At 37.8% G+C, this 14,242-nt stretch overlaps 1 protein-coding gene across 2 annotated transcripts in view; it reads right to left on the bottom strand.

Moving 5' to 3' along the window:
• The window catches only part of LOC150101315 (uncharacterized), a 338,578-nt gene that overhangs the window by 48,633 nt on the left and 275,703 nt on the right, over positions 1-14,242 (bottom strand). Inside the window, exon 5 of one of the 2 annotated variants that reach the window (XM_090400992.1) lies at positions 7,447-7,474. The exons of the other annotated variant lie outside the window; for it this stretch is intronic. The gene's annotated coding sequence lies outside the window, so the exon portion shown is untranslated. Of the gene's footprint in view, positions 1-7,446; positions 7,475-14,242 lie in introns of those variants that run through there. 2 annotated transcript variants of the gene reach the window in all.

Below are 14,242 nucleotides of genomic sequence, written 5' to 3'. Positions count from 1 at the left end.
TTACTATTGAATAATTTTATTTTTTTACATTATCCAGAAACACTGCTCTAGAAACCAAACACTGAATTCTTTCCGCCTACTTTGGGCCTCCAGTCAGTGAGGCTAATCTCACTTGGCAATGAAAATCATCTCCCAACTATAGACAGTTGCAAACATTCATGACAAAGGTGGAATTTGAGTCTACAGCCTGTTGGAGAGTGGAGACACTAATCGCTCAGCCAACCAGGCTGTGAAAGATATGCTTCTAGAACTGACTTAAATGCAGTTGGAAGGATGGCAGGACATGCATCCTCTAACTGGAAAAGACTTAAGTTTGATTCTTGTCATGATGACAGGAATCATGATGGGCTTTTCAATTTAAGATGAATTAGCAGGGTTCCCCCTACCACCACCACCTGGAAAGTTGAGTTTTTTGTACTGTAAAACATGCAAATAATAGACAAAAATGGTGGATCACAAAGTGTGGACTAATCACAGGAAGTCGTTTCACACCTCAGAGGCCACAGGAAACTATCAATCAGGGCATGTCATGAAAATCTAAACTTTAAAATAAGTTTTAGCTATCAACTGTGACAATGGTAAAGGACTCACTCAAAGTATTCTAGGCAAAAAGATGGGGGGGGGGTGCCATCTCACCTGGTAAATTCACAGGAAGATCAAGGACTGGTTGGGTGGTATAGGAATGTCAGCACTCTGATGAGGAAACAATCAAGAGTAAATTTGTGTACCTTGGATGCTTCTTCCTAAGGAATGATAGTTGTACACTTAACCTCAGTCATTACACCAAATATCTAATGATTAATTTCCTGTAACTTTTCTTTTTTCAGATGATGATTTTAAGATAATTCATTGCAAGCCTGGCATTCCCTAAAGTTCAGTTGCTAATTACATTGGTTATCCCACTTCTTCAAGCATCTGTCCATATTCCTCTCTACTTTTTGGAAAGATTAGCCTCTTATATCAAGAATATTTTCAATTTAAGAACAAAATTTGGAACTTTGTCTAGGCTCATCTGATATAATGAACTGTGTGGATATAGCTTCACTATTTCCCAAGACACCTTTAAAATATACAATTACTTAACCAAGATTTTTTTTCTGATATTGTTTGACTCTTGGAACTGTGCAGCATTTAGAATATTTTAAAGTGCTATTTCCCCAAATCTATGGGCAAAAATTATTTTATTATCATCATCATTCAAGTCTTCCATAGTCTCATTGTGGGAGGCCTATCCTAGATACAAAGTCTATCATACCATTCCTCACTTTCACCATTTGCACTCAGCCCCCCCCTATCAGGCAACATATTCCATAGTTCAACTGCCCTCCATGCAACTTCCAGGGATGGTCCCTTGTTCTACCACACAAAAGAACTCCTTGGTGTCAATCCTGTAACTATCTCAAGAATTTAAATGTCTCAATCATATCACCCCTCCTTCTATCTACCAAACTTTGCAGTCCACATTCCCTCAGTCTATCCTCATCATGAACATTATAGTCCTGATACCTGTTATCTGCCTCTGTACTCTTTCCAAGATTAATTTATCCCTTTTAAAATCCTGGGAGCCAAATCTGAGCATGGTAGTCCAGTGTGGTCTGATTAGGACTTTACATAATTGAAGTCAACTATCTCTGCAATACTGAGGACACTGAAGAAGGTAGTCCAGAGGGACCACCTTCTTCACTGTTATACCTCTATTAATTTTCCCCTCTATTCTTCTTCTTCTGCAGCTTCTCCCACTTAAGTGAGGTCACTGTTGATAATGAGTCTCCTCACCTTCCTGTCTTGGGCTGTCACCACATCCAAGTTCTTCATCCTCAAGTCCTCTTCTACCAGCTCCCTCCATCTCTTCTTTGGTTGCCCATGCTTCCACCTTCCTTGCACATCCATCTGCATGACCCTTCTTCCCATATATTTGTCCTCCCTCCTCATCACATGACCAAACCATCTCAACCTTGCCTCCTGTATTTTCGCTCCTAAGTTCGTAACTTTCACTGTTCCCCCAACATAGTCATTTCTCAGACGATCCTTTCTGGTCACACCGCACATCCACCTAAGCATTCTCATCTCTGCTACTTCCATCCTGCTGATGTTATTTTTCCTCAAGGCCACAGTTTCTATAGCATATGTCATAGCTGGTCTCACTACTGTCCTATAGATTTTGCCTTTCAGATTGATCAGCACCCTCTTATCGCATAACATCTCCTCCAACCCGCTTGTGTCCTGCATCCCACTTCCTTCTCAGCTCCTCCATCTTCTTCCACTGTTGAACCTAAGTATCTAAAGTCTCTCGCCTTCCTGATGACATTTTCTTCCAGCTCCAGATCTGTCTCCTGTCCGCTGCCCACTGTGCAACACATATACTCTGTCTTACTTCTGCTCAGTCTCATACCTCTCTCTTCCAGTACTTTTCTCCATCTTTCCAGTTTAGTTCCTGCTTCGTCTCTTGAATCTGCACACAGCAAGATGTCATCTGCATACAAATTTTCCCCTCTATTCAGCTTATTCAAATCTGCTTGAAGGGCTACCTCATCTGCACTATTATAATAACCCTTCCAACTTCACATCATCTGTAAACAACTGAATATCTACTTGCAGTCCATTGACAATGTCATTGATATAAAGGTTAAACAATACAGGTCCCAGTACTGGGCCCTGTGGGAACCCTCAGCTTCCTTGATGCTCTTCTCTCATACACAACTCTCTGATACCTACCAGACAGTTAATCCCCTAATACAGCTCACTGACCTGATATCTGAACCTGTGTGCAATAACTTAAATATCGGTTTATTATGTGGTACTCTGCCTTGGTAAAATAAATGGCAGCAATATGCCTTTCCCTCATCAACTACTTGTTACTTTATTATAAAAGCAATCAGATTACTAAAACAAGCACCCCCTTAACAAATCCATGCTGACTCACAGATAACATTACCCTCATCTTCCCAATGCTGTATATGATCCCCCACTAATTTCTCTAAAATCTTCACATCTTCAAATACAAAGTAGTCTATAGTTTGATACTTCCATTTTACTACCATCTTACCCTCCTTCCACGACTTGGGCACCTTTCCCATAGCCAGACTCTCCCCAAAAAGTAGAGTCAGTGGAGCTGTCAGTTCTTCATAAGCATCCCCTCAAAACCTGTGGCAAAATTCTATCCAGTTACATTGCTTTATTGACATCCAGAGTATTCAGTATTTGAAACACACTCTCCTTTTGCATTTCTAAACCTTGACCTCTCTCCATCTCTCTAGTATTAAACTTCTATAACAGTGGATCTCAACCTTTTTAGTGATCAGCACTACGTTGAATCTAAAAATAAGTTCTTGCACCCCCCTTGAAAAATGTGTTTCTATTTTTTTATTTAGGAAATTACATCTATTGTAAGATAATTTATTTATTGAAAAATGAATGCATACATTTACATATACATACAAAACAATATCTCAATTTTTAATGGCTATGTTGTTGTTGTTGTTTATTCATAATAATACTTTTGAAGCGAGGCTCCATTTTTTGAAAGAGCCAGGCATAAGTCATCATTTGCATTTAAGCGATTTCTGGCTTTTGTTTTTATGTGCAAAAGTGATGAAAATCCCATTTCACACAGGTAGGTGGTGGAAAATGGTAAAAGTGTCTACAATGCAAAAAGCAGCATTGTAGACACTTTTACCATTTTTTCAAATCCAGTTTTTCAAATTCCATTTGAATACGTGCATTGGCTTGTATTTCAATAAGATCGTCTTTTATTAAATAGACGTCGTCCATCAAATCTGGGTCAAAATATAGAAACTTCTCTCGCACCCCTAGGGTGCATACACCCCAGGTTAAGAACCACTGTTCTATAAGATGAAGTACCCAAATAAAGTTCATTAACACGTTCATTGCCAAGCTGAAAATTGGAATTTTGTGTGGTGGCCAAATTTTTTTCACTTGATAGTGACGTCCACGCGATAACGCGTGATCAGTCGCCCAGTGGGGCTCGCATCACGCGATATCGTGTGATTGGCAATGAACGCTTTGAGCGACTCCGCTATGCCCTCTGCATCAGTTACTCTAGGATTTTTCTTGGATCTCAGGGTCAATCTCTTCTCATTCTTTTTCACCTGCAGTTCTTGTTTGATATCATTTGTGTTCTCTTTTTCACTTGAGATGTACAGCTTGCCATTGCTGCTAATAAATATATATTCACCAGTTCACATTCACTGATGATATCTTACCCTTCCAATTCCTCCATCCATGGAACTGCCATAAGCTGATTTTTAAGATTACTATAATCACCTGCCTTATAATGCCTTAATCTTCAATACTCCTGCATGTTTATTCTTCCTCCAAGTCCAAAAATCAGGTGGTCACTCTAAAGCTGGAGGCAGAGATGCCATCTCAGTTACAATCACCCTCTGATGCTATGACCAAATCTCTTGAACCTCATGTTTCTTCTACAACATGTTGCCTAAGACATTTGTCCCTCAAGAGTTCCGTAAATTCCTTTCCCTTATTACTACTACCTGTAGTTTTCTTTTCTCAATTTATACTGCTGTAGTTAAACTCTCCCTTAATGATCATTCTTTTTGCACTTGCCAAGCTCAACTGCCTAAATATCTTCTTCCCTTCTTCACCTTTTATGGTTCTTGGCTTATAGCAACACCCCACTAAATATCCTGTCCTACCCCCCATCTCCACCTCACACCATATGCTCTCAAAACCATTAATGCCATTACCCACAAAATCCTTCATTCTGAGAGGACAAGTAATCACTTATCATAAGTAATATTCCATCACTATGTTTGCCCTTCCTATCCTGCTGAAAAATGTTATTCCTTACTACTTCTATTCCTGTCACTGCCTCTTAAGTCATTTGTACCCATTACACTGTGTTCTCCCTTCTCCCAAGTGACTGTTTCCACAAGAGGCCATCCCCGCTACTATCCACCTTGATAATTCTACTTTCTCTAAATTAGCACTCTCATTTGAGAACAACATTCTCTCCACATACCTACATCCTTTCTCATTCAGAATGCACTCAAAATTCCAGATGCACTTCATGCATCCATATAATCCAAGTCTCTCTTTTAACACATTCTGGCTATCATATCATTCATTATTAATGCTCTTCTCCTTAGATCTGCATTATCAAAGCTGGATAATGCACTCAGTATCTTCTCTCTGTCTTCTGTTGTACTACCTCAAGAATGAACCTCAGATCTCTCAATACACACACACAGCCTCTCAAGTCATTTGTACCCACGATCACAATCATCTCATCCACTCTTTCACCTCACTTAATTGCCACAGTCACACTTGTTCCTCCAAGCAAACACCTGTCTGATATTCTATTTTGTACTCCATGGATCATTGAATCTCTATACATCGTGCCACTCATCTGAATCCTTCATTCTTTCTCTCCTTGCTCTCCCACTAACCTGCTTTCCCCCTGCACTGTCTCGCTTTCCTCTCACTCCCATAACACACTCTCACTCCTATTCTCATTCCCTTAACATCCATTCTTTCCAGTTGGATAATCTCTTCCTTTCATACTTTTCAACTCATTCTTCACACATTCCACTTCTTCTTTCAGTGCATATCTCTCTCTCTCAAACAATCTACCCTCACTCAATATTCACCCTCCCAAACCTACTACACTGGCTAATTTTATATTCTTATTCATATACCACTTGTCTTCACCCTCAATCACACTACTTCTCACTCTTAGTCAACATTCACTCGTTTCTGACCTCACACTGCCGAAGTCTGTTATGCTTATTTGTACATCACCAAGCTCTTCCCATTTTCTACATTTTAAGCAGGCATGCCCCCCCCCCCGTTTATCGTCATAACCAATACTTCACAAACCCAGTATCATTCCTGTCATTTGCCTTTGGACTCTCTCCAAGGTTAATTTATCCATTTCTGGCTGTTTTCATCACACTCATGCAGGCTCCTCAAAACATTCAGAAGACTCATGACTACACTCACTGTCTGTCCAGGAGGAACAACTTCTTTGTGTACAATCCATTCACATCAAAAAAACAAATCAACATTGTCTTGACGTTTGATGAAACTAGACATGTCTTCTTGTGTCTTGTTGAATCTGCATGTTTCCATTGGCTTGATGCTTGTTTTATTTCTGGATCGTAACCATAGCACCAAGACTCATCCCCAGTCACAACATCTGAAAGTTCTGGTCATTAAAAACTTGCTCCCTCAAATCACAGCAAACACTTGCATGTTTTTTTTTTAAATCTTTAACCTTTAATTGCTCACATGGGTGTTTATTTGGCCCAGCAGTCATTCAATTTCTGACAAAACTGATGGATTTTTGTTGCGATTTCTAGTAACCAAGTTTCTTGCTGGCCCCGTGCTGAATCAGTTGCGGAGTAAGGAGTGATTTCTTACATTCTGACCCATGCGAGTACTTACGTATTTTTCGAGTGATTATTTTTACTTTCATATTTTCTTGTTCTAGTCGCAATGATTAGATTTGTTGACACTGAATTTGCCATTACCAAAGTCAATATAAGGTCAAAGTGTGAAAAATGTCTCAACTTTTGTTGCAATGAGCATCTTCAAGCATGATGCAATAACTGTACAGAAAATTAAAACTGAATAAAAATGTTAATAATTAATATAAATATAAAGTAATATTAACATTATTTAAATTAAGGGGATATTAAATCCCACATTGTTTTAAAACCGAATAAGAATTTGGTCTAGCTACTCACTGATGAAGCCTCAATAAAGACTGAAACCAGTCTAGGTAGTGACCTCCCACCATAATGTAATAACAGCATACATTTCCTAAGAAATGTGTTTTTACATTATGGAAAATACCAAGAATGGCGATCAGAACTTTACCACCTCTGCTGCGAGTTGCACGAGTTTGTACTACGTCATACTAGGACTACTTGCATTAGCTCACACTAGTAATTGCCAATACTTTTATAGTTTATTATACTATATTCGGTATGAAACTCTCTGATTCCAATCTTTGAGTTTCTTATTCGGTTTTAAAACAATGTGGGATTTAATATCCCCTTAATTTAAATAATGTTTATATCGCCGAAATGAAGCCTGTTGGCTCTTTATATTTAAGTAAAGTAATATTAATGATTTCTTTATTTTATTCACCATAATCAACCTTATAATAAGTAAAAACATTTTGTGAGAAATATAACTTTAATTTTGGGATCAAATAGGCCCCATGTGAGTAATTATATAACAAAAAAAAAAAAAGGTTCAACTAATTGAGGGTTAAAGGCTTGCTGAAGCATAACAGTTTCAGCTGCAGTTTTACCCAAAAGAAAATAAAATTTCATGCACACACATACTATTCCTTGTGATCACCAAACTTGCTTGTATGCACTAACAAAAAAGCAGCGAGAACAATGAACCAGTTCACAGAGGATAACACTACTTGCCAGACTAGCACGGAAATCTGCACACTCACGATGCCTAGCAGCAGCATCTGTAACTAGAAAACATGCATATACCAAGTTCAGATTCTGTTTATATTTGGGTACCCCCCCCCCATTGTACGTGATGCCTAATTTCTAGTTCGTTTACTGTTAAGTAATGTGCATTTATTATATATTTTCACTCTTTTTTATATAATATAAAATGCTGATAGGGAATATTCTTTAAGTTCTGGCTGAGGGGTTAATGTACCTGGCACATCTCCCTGACTATAAGCTGCAGGCATGGAGGTCTGTGAAGCAGAGATAAACTTCAATAACCACCATGAGACTGGTATATGCTTATTCGAGGCCTAAAGATGCTTTAAAGTTCTGTGTTTCGTCATTGGAGCAGGAAACAAAAGAAGTAAAAATCCTTAGGGTAAAGTGAAAGAATTGATTGTTTTAGCAGATATAAATTATCTGAAAGGAGAAAAGTATGGTATGAGGGAAGACATGAAAGAGTACTGACTGTAGCAAAAGAGAAGAGTGAAGGTGTAAAGATAGAGAGTCTGTTGCTGCAGTATGATAGGGGTGAGCATTGTAAATAATTCAATGCTTAGATTGTGTGAGAGGAAGTATAGTTTCTGGATGCATGGAATGAATTTGATGGCCAAAAAGACCTATATGAGCTAGATGGTTTACACTTCAGTGGATTTGGTGTTAGGAGTCTAGAAAAAGTGCTGCTGAAGTAAGTTTAGATGTGCATAATCAGGGAAAATAGAGTTGTTAGGGAGGAAGCAGGCAAGTACTGATAATATCAAAATAAAAATAAAAACTATTATTTTGAAATGGAAGTTCTTCAGAGTGGACTCCAGTGTTTTCTAACCAAATGGCACACTTTGCACCATCTTGGATGTGCTATGGCAGTGTTTAAGTTAAAAGTCAGAGATAAGAGTATACATTTTTATATCTATCCATACTTAATTTTTACTTTAGTGCTCAAAGAGACACTGAAAACTATTAAACACTATGTTCTTAATGCTAACCAATCTATCCATGTAGGTTGGTTAACATTCAGTGAATTAACACCTGCATTTCACATCGTATCCTTCTGTCTGTTCATGTAATGGGAAGTGATTCTATGACAAAATAGTTGCATACCAGTATAAAAACTGATGATTATTCTTAATAAAATAAGGATTATTACAAAATATCCACTTAATCCACATAATATTATTGGAGCTGAACTAACTACTTTGGGGGGAGAAGTGGGCTCACTTATCCTTTACTTTCCAATTCTGTTCTCACAACCAAGTGGAAGAACGGGTGTTAATCACTAGTGGGAAGCTTGTTCAGTTTCATACAAAAGAAGAGAGATTGTTTAGAGCCACAATCAACATGCTTTAAGAAGTAGTTTTTTTCCCTATTGCTGGAGGAAAGGCCTAGGGCTGGCTAGTCATAAGGGTCAATGGAATTTAAAAGATAAAATGCCGTTCAATACCAACAGCAAGTTTGATGTCCTTAAGGTGGCAGTACCAACCTAGGCTGAGGACAGCTGATAAGCAATCCAGCTGAATTTCTCTTATGCCAAAGTCAGGATATAAAGAGGAGGACAGGTCAAAAGATAGGAGCAAGATGAGAAAAAGAAAATAATAATAAAGTAAACAAGGTAAGGATATTTGGAATGTTGCTACTTTGGATCTCAGCATTTAACAAAAATACAAAAACTACATGAACAAAAAAGAAATATCAAACAGTAATAGGAGTAAAAAAAAAAAGGTTCAGATGAAACATTATTATTATACAGGATCTCCATGGAGACATTGTGGGAGATCCATTATTCATGCAATATCCATCATACATCTCCTTAAACTCATTCACTGATAAAGCACTCGACCACCCTCATTCCATCTATTCATCACTCTCCCCCCCCCCATCCTCAAGCAAAAAATCCAGTCCAACACTCCTAACTACACTCTTGCACAACCTCCACTAGTGAGCCCTTGTTTTCTCCCTTTTTCCCCATGCACAAAGTCTTCAGTGTCAATCCTATAAAATCCCTTCAATAACTTGAATCTTCTATCATGTCTCTTCTTTTTCACCTATCACCTAATTTTTTGAAGCCCACAGACTGTCAAGCTATTCTCATTCCATAGACTGGCACAATCTTTGTTACTTGCCTCTGGATCCGCTCCATCACTTCTTCATCCCCACAGAATCTGTGAGTTGAGATCTGTGTGCAGTAGTCCAGTTCAATTCCATCGATATAGTGCACAGCTTCTGATCTCTTCCCAAAGTGCATCACTTTACACTTGGCAATATTAAACTGGCAACCATTTACCTTTGCCCATACTCGTAGTCTACGTCTTTCTGCAGGATCTCTGCATCACCTTCATTACTGTTGCTCTTCCCAGTTTAGCATTATCAGCACAATCTTAAGTGATTTCAATGCTTTAAATTCAGAGTAAGAAAGATTAGGAAGTGGAGGTTTAGCATTAAAAAGAATTTTCGCACATTCAAAATGTAACCTGTTGGCTGTTTTTTGGGATAAAGATCGTTCAAGGATCGAATACCTCTGTCTATATTATGAAAAAAATCCATCAGGGGCACCTTATTCGGCGCAAGGACGAAATCATGTCCTTCTGATAAAACTAAACGTTCACTGTCTGTTAGTGAATGTCCGGAAACATAGATAACTATTTTATCTGTATCACTGTCAGCCTACCAAATAATAATTTGGTAGGCTGACCAAAGATTCAGACTTGCACTTTAACTTACCACGAGAATCATTAAATATTTTTAGGTAAGAAGCCGAAGACATGTGCATTAAAGTGTTAAAAGTTTCAGCCGTTAAAATAGATTCTAGAGCGTTCTTGATGTCCATAATTTCTCTATTTAAGAGGGCTAGAGATTTCTTAGCGTCGTGTAGTTGATAATTCAAAAGAGACTTAGCTAAATCAGCTAACGCCTTTTATTCTCTTATAGGGAGTAGGCGAGGCCTTTTAACCCTATCTAGCTTTTGGAGACTGAGTGGGCAGTTCAATCTCCACCAGTAGCCAATCAGAGATAGCGGCCCATGTCTATTACTGATTATAGCAGCCACCGATGAAGAGGCTGGCAAACAAGTGCTGCCATCTCTTGGTACCTAACCCTAACAAGATATGTCAGTCTGAAATAATGTGGGTACCATGGTCGATTTTCTTGAGTTTATGGGATGAAAAACCCGCTTGCCCGTGCCAGAGATCGACTAACTCGGGAATCGGTCGAAGAAAGGCTTAGAAAAAGTTCCTCCAGTCGGCGACTAGACTTGAACTTAAGTCTGACTTCAAGCGACCAAGCGCAGACCACTTACTAGCTTTGAAATATACCCGATGAGCTCTTGGAGACCTAAAAACTTCTTTTATTTTACAACAGGTAGGAATAACCTGAGCCATCTTACATCGCTTTAGAAAAATTATTCTGGTAATGCATCTAGCCTTCTTTACTTATAATTTGCCGTATCTAGCAGATTGTTTGGAATTAGGCTCTCCGTAAAGTTTAGCAATAAGTTTTAATAATGGCGAAAATTATACTATTAAATAATCTTTTTACGTGAGTTTTTCCGTTTTTTTGTATTTATCAAAATTAAAGGTTTTGCTAAAGGGAGGAAAAAAAACAATCTCCCTTTTGCAAATCAATGCTGTCCATCAATGAGAATATTGCTATTATCAACTCATTTCTGGATCTTGCCTCTGACAAATCACTTCAACAATCAATCACCTGCTGAAGATGCACAGCTGGCATATAAGCCTCAGTCACTTCCTTTCTGAAACAAAACAATCTTGTCCTCTTTCCATTCCTTTGGAACTAAGCCCATTATAAGACTCATAGGAACAGGTTTCCCGAATTATACTAAATATGCTATAGGTTACCGAGTTTTTTTATAGGTGGGGACAAAGTGGGAAAGTGGAGTTCATAAAAAGAAATCTGCTTCTTGTTACTTTTTATGTGTCTTACACCCATAAAAGGTTGTGAACCAATTGTACATCAGCGCAGTTAGCAAGCTAAGGAATATTTGTTATTATCATCATTATTATTTTACTTGGACCAGAAACTGATATAGAGGCCAACCGCGAACTTTTTCCAGGCCAATTCATGCCTCCAATAAGTGGGATTTGTGGTCTCACATTAGACCATGAAATCAGTGGCGTAGCTAGAGCTGCTGCCACCCAGGGCGGTCCCTGATGTCGCCGCCACTCTCAATGCCAAAAATATCACAAAAAGTCAAAACGACGTATAGGGAAATAACTTACACCACTATGTTTATTTTTGAAGTAAAACTTTAATTTCAACATTCTAAAATGTTATTTTTTCTTTCTTTTCTGTTAGCAAAATCGTCGATGACATTGGCGAAGTCTATTTCATAGTAATATAGTTAATTCTTAATCAATTTTATTTAGAAAAACTCCTCTCACAACCAGGGGCACGCCAAGGGTATTTGTCGCCAGGATGCAATCTGTTAACATATGGTGAACTCCACTACTACTGAGAGGTAGTAGTGGAGTTCGTAATTAAGGAAATGCAAACAAACAGAGTGTAGTCAATGTAGTCATCCACCAGTTATCATAAAAATATTACACATGATATGGAGGTGGTGGAAGAATAGTAAAGAGGAACGAATGCTTTGATTGAAATTATAGCCAAATAAACAACGTGTGATGCTGTATTATTGTGTGCGCTTTACCTGTTTATAAAACAGGTAAAGAGCACATAGTCAGTTTTGTAAAATCGAGTGTAAAAACTCTACTACCTGCATATGAGACTAGATGGAATTTGACCGTAAGTTTTTCTAGGTGAAGAAGGTAAAAAAAAAAAACTATAGTAATTGGCAATTCATGCATGTTAGGAAAATGTGACAAAGGAAAGACATGAAGTGTGGTTTCTCATCAAAAAGAACATGAAATTGTGGATTAATGGTTTAGTTGGAATTACTGCTGAAGCAATTAAAGTTGTGAGGTTATTTCACTGTGTATATGTGTTCTCTCACCAGTTTGCATATTCTGTTGACAAGTCCTTATAAAAAGTACCTCAAGTCCTACAGGATTCAAATCAATTTTTTTTTGTCAATTTCTCAGAATTTTTTACTACAATACTATTACAAAGAAATTAAAAAATGCTGGAAATAATATTTATATTATATATTGGTAATCACTATTTTTGAATGAAACATATTGATATCATATTCACATGACCTATAATGTTATATAAGGCAAAGAGAAATGTGTACTAGAGTTGACTGTACATCTATATGTCAAGGACACGTGGAGAACGTCATTGATATGACATGCTATTTTTCAAAGTCCCTATCTGTTACTGGCATTGAAAAAAAAATACTATATCACTCAGAAGTGACAGAAATGTGAGGATGTCACATCATTCAAGAAATACACAAAGATCCAAAATGACACTAAGAGAAGAGACCAAAGAATGATCAGAAGAGTGGTACAGAAATGTTCGCACTCCACATGGATTGCAGGAGTTCTGGTTAGCAGTGGGGCACTGCATTAAGAACTATATAATCTCAATTTCTATGGAGGAACAGCTGCATATAAACCAAAAATTTAAATCAACAGCGCAGACTAAAGTGATGTAAAGAACATTGTAGCCAGTTCATAAAGTATTAAAAGTGTGTGAGCCATACAAGGTGATGGGTAATGAATATAGAATATGTAATGTACTGCATGAGACTACTTAAATTTATTTAAGCAATCTCAATCAGCATATTATTATTACTTGACACCTCCAGGGAGTCCAAAGACTCATCAAGGGAGGACACCTACTCTACAATTCTCCGTCTCCACCACTCAACCTCATCCACATCTTCTACACCCACGCCATTTACTGTCTACCACCACTAGCATTTTCACAGAATCACAAACATCTATGGCGGGATTCGAACCCGCAGGATACGCTGACAACTCGGCCAACCAGACTGGCAAGAAAGTACGTCTGACGCACTCTCTGATTTCAAAAATCTACTTAAGTATTCAACACATATAACTGTTACATATTCTGTATTCAGAGAAAGATGCTGGAAGTTTTTTCCCCACTTGGATAGATTATAATAAATTTAGTTTAATCCTTTATCCAAGTGTAAGCAAACAAAGTTTGCGCCTGAAGTATCTTCAGGACTGAGGCAACTCGTGGTAAAGGTGGACAGTCCTGAAGATAATTCAGGCGCAAACTTTGTTTGCTTACACCTGGATAAAGGATTAAACTAAATTTATTATTCTTTATTCATTATCCATCTCCGTATGAATCACACACAACTACTCTATGGACCGGCCACAATGTTCTGTACATAAAATTCTTGAGAACTGTTGTCTCAATCCCCACTTGAACAGTAACATTTTCTACTCCCAATGATTCCATTCATCAATCCAAATGATTATCCATTCATACATAGACGAAATAGTTTTTTGTCCAGACCAAAATTAAGAACACCCTCTCAATAATAGATTATGTGTAGTGTCTGCTACTGATACGGCTACTAGTTTGTCAGTACTAATATGCCCTTTAACTGGAAATAACTAATCCCAACTAGGAAATGAATAAACCTTTCTAAAGCCATTTCAAATGAAGACAAGTTAGATGGTCTCATATGAAGATAGCAGAGGTTTTTCTCTCCTAATAAGCTAGCTTTTCAACAGACAAACCAGACGCTGTTAGTACATTCGTACTGCTAATCAGGATTTTATTTTTTTTTACATAATCCAGAAACAGCACTTTGGAGAATAAACATGGAACGTTTTCGACATACTTCAGGCCTCCAGTAAATGGAGAAGAGATCTCATACCGAGTAATGA

This window comes from Typopeltis vanoorti, chromosome 11, assembly GCF_054136105.1.
Source record: "Typopeltis vanoorti isolate ZY-2024b chromosome 11, IOZ_Tvanoo_1.0, whole genome shotgun sequence".
Classification (NCBI taxonomy): domain Eukaryota; kingdom Metazoa; phylum Arthropoda; class Arachnida; order Uropygi; family Thelyphonidae; genus Typopeltis; species Typopeltis vanoorti.
The sequence above is the reverse complement of the archived record's forward strand: the minus strand, read 5'-3'. Positions and strand labels throughout refer to the sequence as shown.